The 15,522-nt window shown below is 40.0% G+C and overlaps 1 pseudogene; it reads right to left on the reverse strand.

The window, feature by feature from the left end:
• Window positions 1-8,691: 8,691 nt before the first annotated feature.
• Window positions 8,692-14,426, reverse strand: LOC149454657 (copine-1 pseudogene; annotated as a pseudogene).
• Window positions 14,427-15,522: the final 1,096 nt, after the last annotated feature.

Genomic DNA, 15,522 nt, shown 5'->3' on the forward strand with positions numbered 1-15,522 from the left:
TGATGTGCGAACTTGGCGCTATATTTCAAATTTCAGTGTTTTTGGTTTGATTATATTATTGAATTAAATTTATTATTATTTTTTTTTATGATTATTTATTAAATTATAATTTATGATTTCGTGTTTCAAGTTTTATCCTACCCAGGATGTTTACTAGACTCTTGTTCAGACAGATTTCAGTGTATTATTCCTAAAAATTACAGGCCTACAATAAAAAAAATACATATTTCCATGCAAAAAAATATACCGCTTTAAGCACCGAAATATGGACATAATCAGACCGCTAGGGAGGTTAAACTTTGACCAAAAAACCTGGAAACTGATTACTTCCTATGCAGAGCTGCACCAGATTTTGCTCCATTTTTAGTAGATCAACCCCATTTAGTGTTGACTTACTAAAGGCAAATAGGCTGTTCATTTTGCAAGGGAAGTTTAAATTTGCAAAAGGATGTGCCATAGAGCTATTGATTGTGGTTAAGTTTTACCTTGAAAAGAATACCCATAATCACAAGCAAGGAAATTTTTTTTAAAAACCTGCATGTTTGCCTGCAAGCTATTGATGGAAGTCAGTAGAGCTTCACCTCATTCACTAAGCTCTAGGGCAACTTCCTTTGCAAAGTGAATAGCCTATTTGCCTTTGGTAGCCTATTTGTCTTTAGTGAATCAACTCCATTAAGAGATTGCAGCTTTGGCTTAGGTAGCTGTTTTGTGAAGCAACCCCAATGTAAGCCGTGTACCGGGGTGGGCGCCCCAGGATGCAGTGAAGTCACGAACGAGGAAAGCAACCCCCCAACACCAGCTTTTGCCACAACAGAATTTTACTTAGATGTGGCAAATAAACACAACCACAAATGCTGGAAACATACAATAAATTTACATACACCCAGCCCAAAGGCTGAGACCCTTGTGCTGCACAGCACGACGCCTCCTGATGGATGAAGGTAGAAAGTGAAGTAATTTACCTACTGGTGGGCACAACTAAGCTGCCACACCTTACCTGTTATTACCCTAAAAGAGCAGGAATCGGTGTATGGGTGTACGGTATGGCCTAGCCTGCGGTGCAGCACAACAGCTTACAATCTTACACAAATCTACAGTATTCCCCCTCCCATAACTGGTCCTGTAGCACGTGCCTGAGTATTCCTTCTGAGTAAAACGCCAGTCTGGCTTGAGTTTGTAGGATTTTATCATCTCTCCAATGTGAAATGTCACTTTAAGTTGTGGAGTCTTTCCAATGATCAGCAATAACACTTGTGGCCTGACACAAACAGAGACCCTAACTAACTAACTATAGGCCTGGACTCAGTCTCAAGGCACCAACACTGAAATGAGGTGCGTGCACGATCTTACCGACCTGGGTCTGCTTTGTATTCGCTGGTGACTCTGAACAGAAAAAATGTCTCTCCAACAAGCATGCGGTCTCGCCGTATATGTTGTTTAGTTCCTCTGCTCTCATCAGCATTCCTGGCAGTAATCTCATCAGCATTCCTGGCAGCAATCTCATCAGCTTCCTGGCAGCAATCTCATCAGCTTCACTTAACTGAAGCTCTGGTTATAGAGGGATGCTTTCACACCTGGATGTCATCAGATTCTCAGCTCACAGGGCCCCTTATTCACCATGATCCAAAAACATGGCTGCTCTCTCTCTGTGTGAAAAAACTCCACCTCTTCATGAATATAGAAATATCTATGCAGTCTGAGGCTGTGTTAGAAAAACAGTGACATCTTGTGGCTAAACTGCAGAATGTCAGTCAAAACATTTAATTTACTCCACACAAGCAGTATTCCAACAATGAGAGCTGTTTCTCTATCTCACAGCAAAGCTGGTACTGGATTGCAAAGGCCTACAAAGGAATCAAAGATACAGCTTAAGATACCTATCGTAACTCTCTAACATACAGAACACCATAAATATCAATTCATAAAAACTTTATATATAACCTTTAAAACAGCTGCATAATGAGCAGAAAAGCCTGATTGTTTTGCTGTGTCTGTAAATACTTACTCACGAGATCTCACGAATGTGAACCAGTTGCTATAACCAGTCCACCTTTGTTATCCAACCGAGTCAGATATCCTATAAGCAGAAGTTTTGGCATCAACTGTACCTATAACATTTTTAACTCAAGATTTGCCATGAACGTTACCATTGCCACCACTATATTCTCTGCTCATTATATAAATTCCACTGTCAATACTTTTCTTCACCCAGTAACATCTATCTTCGAAACCAATACAGTCTCCATGCAGAAAGTGTGTTTGGTGGGATATGAATGTAAGATCCCAATGCTGCAGGGCTTGCATGCTAATAACTTAGCCAAGTGTACTTGTAAACATGCACTAAGCAGTATAGCACAGTGTCTCAAAGGAAGCCTGGAAAAGTTTTGTTTGGGGTTTACACATCTGCCAAGCTCATCTTGTACACTTTTAGAGACCTCTGATTTCCTGTACAGTTTGGGTTTTGCACCTCTCCCTTTTGGCAGTTTAGGATCACCTATAACTCAGCGTCAGTGCTCTTGAGCCTGGGGAACAGACAAGTCTTGTCTGTGAGAGCTGCAAGGTTGGTGGAAGCTGTAAAATTGTATGTCATGACTGAGAAGCATTAGGCTGGGATTTTGTTTTGGAGCTGTTGCCTTGTTCACTTTGTGGAACATTGTACAGCACCTGTAAACAGACTTTTTAAGTAGCACCAATAAACACTGCACTGTTTATCACTAGATCACTGGATTAGTATCTGTGCCTAAAAAGCGTGCTCACCTCAGGGAGCTTTGTAACTGCTACCTGTCCCCAGCTCACAGCAGTAACTGTATTTGCTAAATGCAAATTTCTCAACATATTATGAATTTTATTAAATTCTGCTGTAAAAGGTTTTCCTATAGTATTACATTTTAATTCATCTGCTTTTTAATATGTTTTCACAATATTTATTGTGACTTTAATAGTTTTCCACTTTTGGATAGGATAAGAAAGAAACAATGCTGTTTGTTTTGTTGGATAAACTCTGCTGATCATGCCATTTTACAAGGAGTAGTTTTAATAAACATGAATAATTTATTAAATAGCAAACTGGTGCTCATCAAACAGAGTGTCTGGGAGGGAAAGCCAAAGGCTCAGCACAAAAAGTAATCTGAAGCGTGTGTGTTTTTGTTGGTGGAGTTTGTGAGAATGTTGGATATCTCGTGTCATTTTCGTGTAATGAGATCACATGTAGGTTGTTTGATATACTAAATCTCAGCACTTATTTCACCCAGTTACTGACACATTTGCAGCTGTGTCCTGCTACAGTGACCTGTGAACAAAGTCTTCAGGGGAATGACTTATTGGACATTGTAAAATCTGGAAGTGCTTTGACCATGAAAGTCTTGATAAGCAGATACCCTCATAAACAAAAGCAGTGAGAGTTACAAATCTGGCTCCTGTGTCTGAACATAGTAAAGTTTGTGGTTTGTGGCTATGTAGCTTCTTTGTTCTGTTCTATTCTGTTATTTGTTTACATGTATCTGGTTCAAGTCTTGTTCTCAGCCCTTTCCTCATTGGTGTCTCTGTCCTGTGGCAATTTAGGGGCTCCATGCTCTTTAGTGCGGGAACTATTTTTGAAATCACGCTACTGATTAAGACAGTGGCATAGAAATACATTAGATGCAAATTCAGGTGCAATTTGTAAATCGCATGTCACACCTGAATTCGCACCGGTGTGAACCAGGACTTAGACAGCTCTGTTGCATTGTCAGATTGTCCATATTGGTCTTTACTGACTAAACTTTCCAGCCCTTGTTAGATTTTTGTGTTTGCCCTTCACCCTGGTAACTGGATGCTATGCTATATCAGCATCTGGACCTGATTCTTGTACCTTGCTGCTCCTGGGTACAACTCTGCCAAATTTTCTGAATACTCTTTATTGCCATTCAATCCTAAATGCCAGCCAAGACCTGACTACCATTTTGCTCTTTGATCCTATCTGTATTTTCAGCTATTGAAACAAGGCAATCATGAGGGTCGCATTCTGGGATTTTAGCATACAGCCAAATCTAACGCTATCAGAAACCAAGGCTTGGCATGTCCAGAACATGCTTATCAGAAAAAAATCATCTCGACTGCAGCCTAGTCTGTCAAACCCAACATAACACCAGGAAAGTCCAGGTACTTCCAGAACTTGGTGGATCTCCTTCCACCACTTGCTGGTCTTTAGTTTTCTATAGTAAGGGCCATTTCACATTGATCCGTTTTTCCTCCATTTTTGCCTTACCAAAAGCAGAAGAAAAATGTATGGCCATTTTAAAAGTCCTGCATGCTACATTTGTGGTGTATGATTGGTGCGGTGAAAACACCATAGTGTTCCCTGATGCCCTAGCTTGTGTGCCCGGCTGCGTGATCTGTTTGCCAAGCTCTGTATTGACTCTGGACCCCAGACCCCTGTTCCTTTTCTGACTCAGATATCCATTATGCTCTTATCACTAGGTCCTCCACTCCAGGAGCTCAAATAACCTTCAGCATTGACGGCTACTTATGACAGAAATAAGTAAATCAAGGACTAGGTACAAAAAAGCATTATCCTGTACATCATTTCATCCTTTAAAGTAAATGTTTACCTTAACTGAGTGATAGTTGGTTAGTTAAGGGATTGTGTATCATAAACAACTGCCATTTTTAGATAAAATAACTGATTTCACCTTTTTTATCCTTAGTTGCAATTTACAACTGATGGTCTTCTGCAGTGTCTTTGTAGCCACTTCCAGTCTATATGCATGAATATTGTCATAGTTTCATGACTTTTCTCAGGGCAAGTTTCCTGATGGTGACAATGGTGGACCATGCCTGACTAATGTATGTTGAAGCTGCCACTTCAATATCTGTCTAGGTAACAACGCATAAACACAATGGAGAGACAGGGACAGAGACCAGTCATCTTATAACAAGAAGCATCTGAACACTATCATGGAAGGACCACCAGGTATTATTTTAAAATATTAAAACATCAGATTTAAAAATACTGAAATTACAGTAGTACGTTAAAGAGATATGTTAAAGAGATATTTCAGACTGGGTTTACACATACTTTAAGGTGTAAAGCTGTTCAGGCTGTAAGTGGCCCTGCAAGCACCACCTGGCTGAACAAAAGTCAATATAAAAATCAACCACCAGGGTGGAAGGTTATTGGCCAAATGGGTGACTGCATCCAATCAGATGTATACACTGTTCAGGTATTCAGGCAGCTACAGGTGCCGCAGCTGCTGCATACAATTGCCAAAATGATTCCTCCATCCATGTTGTTTAGTGTAGATGGGGGAACCAATTGATATTCTCTTATTAAGCACACAAGTGGAATGAGAGAAAATGTGCTATGTATGGTTACCTTAAAGACATGGGTGATAAGGACTATGAAGTGAAGGGGCCAACAGGACCAGTTTTCTGTAAAAACCACTCAGTTGTTGAGTTACTGACAGTCATAATTTGTATGTACACCGAAAGGATCCAAACTCCCCATTTAGTACCATCCTGTTAAAACCTCATTGTTGTTGCAGCCAGTGCATTTTCAGTGGTAGAATAGTTTACCATGTAGTTCATCCATTCTGAGTCAGTACAATTGGAGTCAAATTGGTGGCAGTTTACCTTACTCATGTAAGGGTTCATGCTAGGGGTACAAATGCCGAATGGCAAACTATCTCTTTCAGCCTCCTTGCCTCAGTGGCAACAGTTCACCATTCCTGCATAATGTCCATTGAAACTAAGACTTTTAGTATCCTTTGGAAGCCTACATGATGGGGTAACAATGAAGGAGCACAGTTTGGAGATGGGGACAGAGCGTTGTCACCCTCTAACTAGAAGTGTCTGAACCGACTTCATGCAACAATCACTAGGTTTTTTGGGGGTTTTTTTGACGGTTACCATCTATGCTTTAATGCACAACACATGATGGCAGCAGTATTACAATGCAACACATGGAATGGACAGCTTTCAAAATTGCATAGAAAAGAAGATGTGGCTAATGAAAAACAATGTAAAGAGCAGTTATAATGCACAAAATGCAAAATAAAAACAGATTTTGGTTACTATAGTTGAAAATCACACAGATTATTACCAATTGACTGCTGCGGGTAACTGCACTTTGCTCTTTGTCCTAACGGACTGTGTGATCAGACACATCAAAAAACTACAAAAAAAAAATACTATATACTATGAATGTTTTCACGTGAAATGCTGTGCTCTCATTGGAATTATGGAATTTGTATGCTGCTTGTGCATTCTGTGCTACTACTGTGCTCCATGATGACACCTTGTGGGAGGGTGAAAAGCATTGACGCAACTTCCGGTTCCGACCGGTGCGGCATCCTGTGGCCATCTTTAGTGTGGGCAAAGAGGTCTGATTTTACAATTTTGCCAGTTCTTCATTTGCCAAAGCTGAGCAATTGTGTCTGCCTAGCTGGAATTGGCAGAGGAGCTATTGGAACAAGTTTGATGAGTCCTGATTTATATACAAAAAGGCTTTTTATTCAGTTTGAAAATGTGAGTACATTTGGAGCATCACTTGAGTATTAAATAGTGTTTAACAATATTACACTATTTTGGTATTTTTTCTTTTGCATCTTTCTCATCCATCCATGAGTATGCATTCGGGGTAAATTACGGAGGAATCATGAGCGAAGGCTTGAGAGTAACAAACTGGTCATAAAGTAGCCCTATCCATCCATCCATCCATCCATCCATCCAGGAGTGAGAGCTTGGAGGAAGATAAGGGTGGATCACCATCTGTGATGTGGGAGATCAAATTGCTCTATGGAAATTGGAGCTTAATTACTTTATGTGAGTGTAAGGAAGGTGTTTTTGTTTTGGGTTTTTTTTTCTGCATTTTTTATAAAATATATTTTTTATCAGTATATAGCAATATATCATTAACATCTTTTTCTTTTATGTTTTTCGCTATATGAGGAAATATCTGGGAAGGAGAGTCAGTGTGAGATCGCATAAAGAGTTATATCATCTCTGAGGACACCACACCCCACCTGCAATCTTGTTTTTTTTTGCTTTAAAAAATCTTGTTTTTTTTAAAGCCATACCAATTTGGGAATTCACAGCATTTGGTGAGTGTGGATCTATAAAATACTTTTCACAGAAGATGTGAGCAAGCTGGAAAATTTATAAAGTTTGAGTAAATAATAATTTTTTCACATTGTTTGGGACATTGAACTTTAATTTGGGACTTTTTTTTGACTTACACATATAATTTGTCACAGTTTTAATTATTTGTATTATTTGCGCTGTATTATTTTTATTATTATTTTTTGATGTTTAGTCAATTCTTGAACAGCAGCATTTAATTTTTCACTTAATTTTTCACTCATTTCCTTGGTGCAAGTTTGATAGATATTCTGTGCTACTAACCTATTACTAGTAACTTAAATCCATGAATTAGCTTAGCTATAGACTCTATATATGCAGCATGAGGGATTTAATAAGAATTTGCAAATTACGGTGAGAGAGCAAAATATATTTTAATTTGTTGAAGACAATTAAATCTCACAGCTAGGAGTATGAACAATTTCACTGCACCTTGAACATCCATATTAGAAACCCTAATGTTGGTTAGTATTGGACAGAATTCACAAATTGGCATTTAATAATATTTACTTCTACATATAGAAAAGAAAATACACATTATATAAAGGTCAAAGTCCAAAAGAGAGTGAGTGGAGAGTGAAGTGATCCTGTTACTTTGCCCTACAAGACCAAAGCGTATGTTCACCTTAAAGTAAGACTGTAACCAGGCTATGAACATTTACATATTTAATTGAACAGTAAAGCTTTAAAATTAGCTCTCATTGGCCTCTGTAGCTGCAGGAACTGTAGAGCATAATCCGCAGCAGTGAGTACTTTCATTTTCTCTGAGCAGGTGGTTTTGCTCCCCCCTACCAGCAGTGACTTGGTAGACTTGCCAGCATTTTTGGACACATTTGTATGGGTGATGCGAATCCCAGCGCCTGGGATCTAAATCCTGCTGCTGTGTTTGACAGCTGCGAGGTGCTAGCTGTGGCCACCAAGCCTGTGTACTGTAATGACAGGCTGTCGGCAGCTGAAGCTATTTGTGGCTGTTCGCACAACCAGAGATATCCTGCCGAGATCCTAGGTGGACGCGCTTTGTGTGTGTCCAGCCACGATCACTGCAGGTGACCGCTGGCTCTGACCTGATTTGAACAGCTTCTCATCTCTTTTGAACTTTGCAAAATGACTGCTCCACAACACCTGCAGCTACAGAATTCAGTAAGTTCCTGTTTCACAGCTTAATTACAGCTTGTTAAGAATATGTACATATTTGAATGTCCATAATCTGGCCACAGTTGTAAGTTAAGGCCAACTTCACATTTCAGCGTTTTTTATATGTTACAATATTCTTGTGGAACACGTTTTACTCAAAACTGCACTTAAGATATTGAAAGCAGGATTTTAATGCTCCACACTTCTACATATTTACATACATAGCCTTAGCACTGTGGACCTCTGATTTCATTCATGGTGATTGTCACTTGGAACGTCCACTGAAACGGGGGTCTGGTCTGTTCTATGCACTGAAATGAAATACTGTGTCTAACTGTGTCAAGTTTATTGTGGAATAAGAGAGGGGGGGATGCGTTCATTATACATGTCATGTTCCTCTGGTTGTAGCAGCACCACATATGGGGGAGTTGCTTTTTTTTTCTAAGTGGTCTTCTGCTGTGGGGGGTTGACTGGTGGTTGTCCCAGCAGTTTAAGATAGGAAACCAGTTGTTTGGGGAGCTCGGCAAGAACAGCTTGAGTAAGAGCTTCTCTGGGTGCATTCTGGAACTGTCGGAAGGGCACAAACTGTACAATATCTCTGGCAGCTGTTTCCCCAGTGGAGGCCTTCAGAACTCCATTGTCACCATCGAGGAATTCCATAGCCTTGAAATCAGCATTTCCTACCCCAATAATGATAATTGACAAGGGAAGTTTGGAGACTTGGACAATGGCATTCCTGGTATCATTCAGGTCTGTGATCTCTCTGTCGGTGATAATGAGAAGGACAAAGTATTGAGATGCCGTCTTCTGTTGTGCTGGAGATGCTGCAAACCTGATAACATGATTGATAACAGGGGAGAAGTCTGTTGACCCTTACAGGCGGACCTGTGGCAGAGCCTGGTGGTATGCAGCCACAATCCCTTGAACACCTGAACAGTATGGATGAGTTGGGTTGAAGTTTAGGGCAATTTCATGAGAGACCTGCCAGTTTGGAGGAGCTTGAGCACCAAATCCAAATGCTGGGAATAGTTTGTCCGTGTTGTAATCCTGGACCACGTCCCCCAGATTGCAGTCAAGTACTCATTCACTCCATTTGGGTTAATGTAATGGAGTGAGTCGGGTGATTTGGGATCCCCATTGGAACCAGTGAAATCTATACCAACAGTGAAGTTGATTTTGCAGCCACCCATCACAGAGTCCAGGAAGGAATACTCCACGTCTATTTTACAAGACTTGACTCAAAAAATCCCAGAGTTTTTGTAGCTCTTCTTCCTCTGCTTTTTTTGAGGGATTAATGCATTCAAATTCCACCGGCTGCTCCTGAGCTCCCAGCAGCTTTGAAGTGACGCACTCGAATTCTCCTATGAGATTGCAGCTGGAGCTGTCATCGTGGTCGCTAACTGAGACCTTGATAGGTTTATTTAAGTCCCCCTGCACAAACTCTGCAAGGTAACAGTGAACTTCTTTCACCACCTCTGTCCTGTGTGCTAGTTGCCAGGATCCATCATCGCCTTGCCTGTAATGGATCAGATTTACCAAAGAAATCCTTTTTGTCAAGGTTCCTAGCTTCCACTTCTAGATTTACAACGTGAGCATCTTTAATCTCCTCTGCAACAATAGTAGTTGTTCATTTTCCTGCAGGTTTCCCTTTCTTCAGTTCCAAGGTCCTTTGTGAGCTTACAATTGGACACAATCTGGCCTAGGGTGCACTCATAGCCCCCAAGATAATCATCATCGTTTAGATCCACAGATTTGTTGTCAATGTCATAGACTCCAAACTTGATACTCTGAACCTTCTCAAAGTAATAATCTACAACTGGCTTTGTGAAGAACTCAGGGCTCTGGCAGTTCTTCACCCTCTCCATTCTTGCCAGCTCTGAACACTTTCCATCACCAATGCTCTGTAGTACAACACACAAGGGGTCAGATTGCAAACCAATATCTTTATCCAACAGATCTGTGCAGCTGTGTGAGCGAGGGGTGAGGCCATTAAAATTTATTTTACTCAAAGCTGCAAATTAAAAAATATTGATACTTTAAAAATGAAATTTGTTTGTTGCTATTGCTATTTTAGTGATTTTTATAGAATAAATATAAGAATGATGCATTTTAGTTGCATGGAATATTTTTAAAATCTAGGCTTCCCCCATTTATTAATTAATGAACTCGCTGAACTGGTTCATGAGCTCAGGACAGGAAGTGATGCTACAGGAAGTAGGAGGAGCGGACAAAGGATTTGGACAGCTATGTGCTCAAGATAAAGGAAGCACTACTAGCTCTGAAGGACTCTGAGAAGCAAGAAGGACTCTGGAAGTAGACCCCGTCACCAGGAAAAACCAAGTTAAGTAGCTGTTTAGTGTAATTGCATACATTGTCCATGCTCATTTGCTAGGAAGGATAGATAACGCGTGTATGTGTATATTGTATGCATATTTTATAATATTCTGTATGCCATGTATTGTTTTCCTAAAATTGTACTTAGTTTGTGTAATTACAGCATTTATGTTTAGTAAAGCAAATATTAATCGCTTCTGTGCCACCCTACAGTAGAAATACTGCTACAGGGTGGCATGGATGCACAAAATCACACACACACATATATATATATATATATATATATATATATATATATATATATATACATGATTTTGCAGTCCCGGTCCCTACCTGCGCCGCCATTCGGCTGTCAATCACCGGGTCCTGGCAGGGTGATTCCCTGCCGGCACCCAGTGATCTTCGAGGATTTACAATGGGGGAGAGACCTGTATGTAAACAATACAGATCTCTCCACTGTCAGCTCACGCATACTGCTTTGTATGACTCTGCATAGCAGTGTGCTTACAGTGAAACATACACACAGTCCCTATAGCACACAGTTAACCCTTTGATTGCCCCACATGTTAACCCCTTCCTGCCCATGTCATTAGTAGAGTGTCAGTGCTTGGTATTAGCACTGATCACTTTATTGGTGTCACTGGGGATGTCAGTGACACCAAATCAGCTCCCCCCAGTGTCAGAATGCCCGCTGCAGTCCTCTTATGAGTCACTGATTGCCGCCATTAATTTACACATACACTAATTAATTTACACATATTGGGATTTTTTTTTAGCAAAGATATGTAGAAGAATACATTTTGGCCCAAATTTATGACAAAATTCGATTTTTTAAAATTTTTTTACTGGACATGTTTTAATAGCGAAAAGTCACAAAACTTTTTTTTCAAAATAGTTTTTTTTTTTTGTTTATAGCGTAAAAAATAAAAACTGCACAGGTGATCAAATACCACCAAAAAAAGTTCTATTTGTGGGAAAAATGGACATAAATTTCATTTGGGTGCAGCATTGCATGACCGCACAATTGTCAGTTAAAGTAACGCAGCGCCGTAACGCAAAAAAAAACAGCCTGGTCAGGAAGGGAGGTAAGTCCTCTGGAGGGCAAGTGGGTAATACAATACTGAGGTTTGAATGCTTCCTTGCTTTTACCACAAATAATTGTATTGTATGTACCGGTACTTGTATTGTATCAAAGAATTGTATTGAACTTGTATTGTTTTGCAAAGAATTGTATTGTATGTACTTGTAATTGTATCGTATATACTTGTATTTGTATGTACAAAGATGGAAAGCAAAACAAGGTTAAGGGTCCCTGCTACCTTTTCAAAAAAGTAAGATGAGCCTGTACAGGAATAGCAGAATATCTACCTTTACGAAAGTTGATGACTAAAGTCTGTTTCCTTCAAAAGTTATCAGAACTGCTACTTTCTAAAACTTCTAGGTGTATTGAATAGGTTTCCTCCCATGTGCTGTGGTTCCTCTTGCCGGTTACTGTGTCACTAATATATTCCATAGTGATGTAGTTGCTGGCAAGAGAGGTAGAAGTTGTGGCATTAACTGTACTCCTAACTTTTATAACTCTAGATGGCCATGGGCTTCACTATTGCCATGATCATCTACTCTGAACGTTCTAAAAATTCCACTGTCAATACTTTTCTTCCCCTTGTGACATCTCTTTGAAACCAATACAGTCTCAATGCAGAAAGTATGAACCTAAGATCCCAGGGCTGCAAGGAATGAATGCTAACCAAGGGTACTTATGAACTTTCGCTAAGTATTGATATAAAATATGAGTTTCATTAAATTCTAATGTGAAAGGTTTTCCTATAGTGTTGGATGTTAATTCTTCAGCTTTTTAATATGTTTTTACAATATTACATCAGCATTTTTTGCAATATTTCACCAGCTTTTTAAAATGCTTTTACGCGCTATTCAGCACACCTGGAGGTGTCAGATAGCAGTGGCACCAATATCTGTGGAAGGAAATGGACATTTGATTTGTCCCACTAATGGTATGTATTAATCTTTTTCTTTTACAGGCTGCATATATTTTGATTTTTTCTTAGCAATGTGACAGGGCCATTTTAAAGCTGGTTTGACATTTTATTGACTGGCTTTACAAATCCTTTAATTTACTTTCCTTTTCAACTCAATGGGATATATTGGGCAAAATAGAGGTTGAGGTTGTGAGAAATACCAAAGGAAGTAAAAGTATTGCTCTAATAATTTAAGCCGTAGCCAAGAAGATCACACTTCAAAGATGGATTCATAATGAACCTCTTTTAAACTGTTTCTAGAAAAAAAAAACACAGAAAGCCTTTTTAAAATGGATTGGACAGAAACTGTACTGGACAAAGATAAAACAATCTTTCTAAGTGTGAGAAAGCTTTGCCAACTTACTCAACTCACACACAAGTCAAGAAAAAATAATTAGCTGCTTCAACCAAACCAACTAGTATCCTATAAATGAAATAGCCATTGATCTTGTAAAAATGCCATCAACTTGAAGATCTCTAACAGAATTATTTTACATTCTTAAAGTAAGTCTAATTTTAGTTCACAGAGCAAATTGCAAAACCTTTTCAGTAAAAGCAAATCTGAAATTTAAGAACAAAATATTTTCAACAGATTCATCTACAATATCATTTTTAAATCTGTTATTTTGTCCTTTGTGGATTATGTTACATGATAATCACAGTGTGCTCTGCAAAACATTTTTCACTGTTAAGAAGATTGATTGAATCAAATGATCTGCTTTAAAGTTCATACAATTGTCTTGACTAATGATAGATAAGTAATCTCATTTCTATTTAATGCGATGTAAACAAGTGCATCTGAACTCGAATAGCCCTGTACCATACTCTGTGTTAACCAGTTGAGTCCCGGATGCCATTTTCTTTTACTTGGTTTTGTTCATAGGTCTTGTTCAAGTGAAATAACAAAGACTGATGATATTAGCAACAATACAATAGGATGTTGGTAGAAGAAGATAGACATTTGTTGTATATTCTAGTTGTATATAATATTAAAATGTAGGGAAGCAGGAGCCAAGTGCAGAAGGAGAACCTCTGGGTGCTGCAGGTGCCCAGTCAAGATAAGTTATAGCAATTGTAGTATAAATAGAAGGCTAGATACTGGGTTCTGTTCTAGATATTAGCTACAGTAAGCAGGGAGACTGCCATCTTTTGGACAGGTGGAAACATTCTGAAGGTATACTATGTGAGTGGAAGAAAAAAATGATGAAAGACGGCAAGGGGGTAAACAAAGAGAAAGTAAGGAAAGGGGAGGGATTAAAAGAGAAGAAAGAGAAGAAGAAAAATAAGAACATGATGGAAATGATACTTAACTATAGTGCAAAAAAAAAAAAAAAAAAATGAAATGTTAGAGAAAAAATGATTAGCATTATATGCATAGTGGTGCCATACAATATAAGGATAAAACACTCAACAGTTAGTATATAATAATAAGCTATTGTGTAACTAATAATAAATCATATACTGTAAAAATAACTATAAAAAAACAAAAATAAAAAAGACTCTTTTTAATAGTCTTTCTAAAGTAAAATCTACAGTCTGCAAAGAAACATTTTTCGTAATATCGTAGTATAAAGTCATAATTATATGCATCATAAAAGGTCAGTAAATAAGGGATATTTAAATAAACACAGTAAATAAAATAATATAATCACTCTAGCAGCACTCCACAAATGGAATGTCCATCTCTGGATCATAAAGAGTCCAAACAATAACTCCTAAACATCCACTTGAGGTATATGATACAATCACCCCTGTGCATATGGTGAGCCTTATTCCCCTTCAAACACCTCACTCACCACAAACCATTGCATCTCATATGACTGATCGGCTCATTTATCACATTCACAATGATGGTTCCATCCCTGGTTGGCAATCACCACTGCAGTCACCTCCACTGGCTAAAACTCAAGAAAGAAGGAAAAAAGTCGCCCTCAGAAGAAGTTATAACCAGGGGCAGACTGACCATCTGAGAACTCGGGCACTGCCCGAGGACCCGGGGTCAGTAAGGGGCCCCATGAGATGCCCCTGGTACCTTTCATACGCTTTTTTGGGTGTGGTTTGAGTGTGGGCAAGGGCACAGTGGCCCCATGATCCCCTATTGCCCGGGGGCCCCTTGAGTTGTCAGTCCTCCCCTGGTTATAAGGCAAAATGTCAAAGTGTGGCTATACAGTGATAGGAAGTGAGGTCAGGGCACTGGACGAAAGTGATGCGGGTCTTAGCAGAGTGGTGAAACGCCGCTTGTAGCACTCTCACAGTTAAGGCCAGACTTTTGAAGAGTGTATACTCAGGGGCGTATCCACCGCGAGGCTAACAACGCATTTGCCTAGGGCGGCAATTTTTATGGGGGCAGCACCGCCCCCCTCCCCCCGAAGAAGGAACCCTTTGAGCAGCGGCGGACAGCAGGAAGATCAATGTGGGGGAGGGCAGTTGCAGAGCGACGATCGTGCACCTCTTCCTCCAGCAGCTGACAAGCCAGCACCAGGGGACAACCTGCAGCAGGGAGAGAAGTGATGAAAGAGCCAGGAAGAGGTGAGCTTTGTTGTCATCTGTGGGCTCTCCCTCCTGTCATCCATCCAGCAGATTACACACTGACACTGATCACTGACAGATCGTATGGGACTGCACACACCTCCTCCCCCCTTTCCTGCTGCACGGAGATCAGCAGCCCTTGGAGAGGGGGGAGGGGTGGGTGTGGGTGTGTGGTCCCATATGATCTGAGGAAGTGGGGGGGAGAAGGAAAGGAAAGAGAGAGGGAAGAGAGAGAGAGGGAAGAGAGGGGGGGAGAGAGAGGGGGGAGGGGCGGGGAGAGGAGGGGGGAGAGAGAAAGAAAAAGAAGAGGGAAGAGAGGGGGGGAGGGGAGAGAGGGAGGAAGAGAGAGATGGGGGGAGAAAGAGTGGGGGGG

This window comes from Staurois parvus, unplaced genomic scaffold, assembly GCF_062004578.1.
Source record: "Staurois parvus isolate SC_StPar_1 unplaced genomic scaffold, SC_StPar_1.0 ptg000422l, whole genome shotgun sequence".
NCBI lineage: Eukaryota > Metazoa > Chordata > Amphibia > Anura > Ranidae > Staurois > Staurois parvus.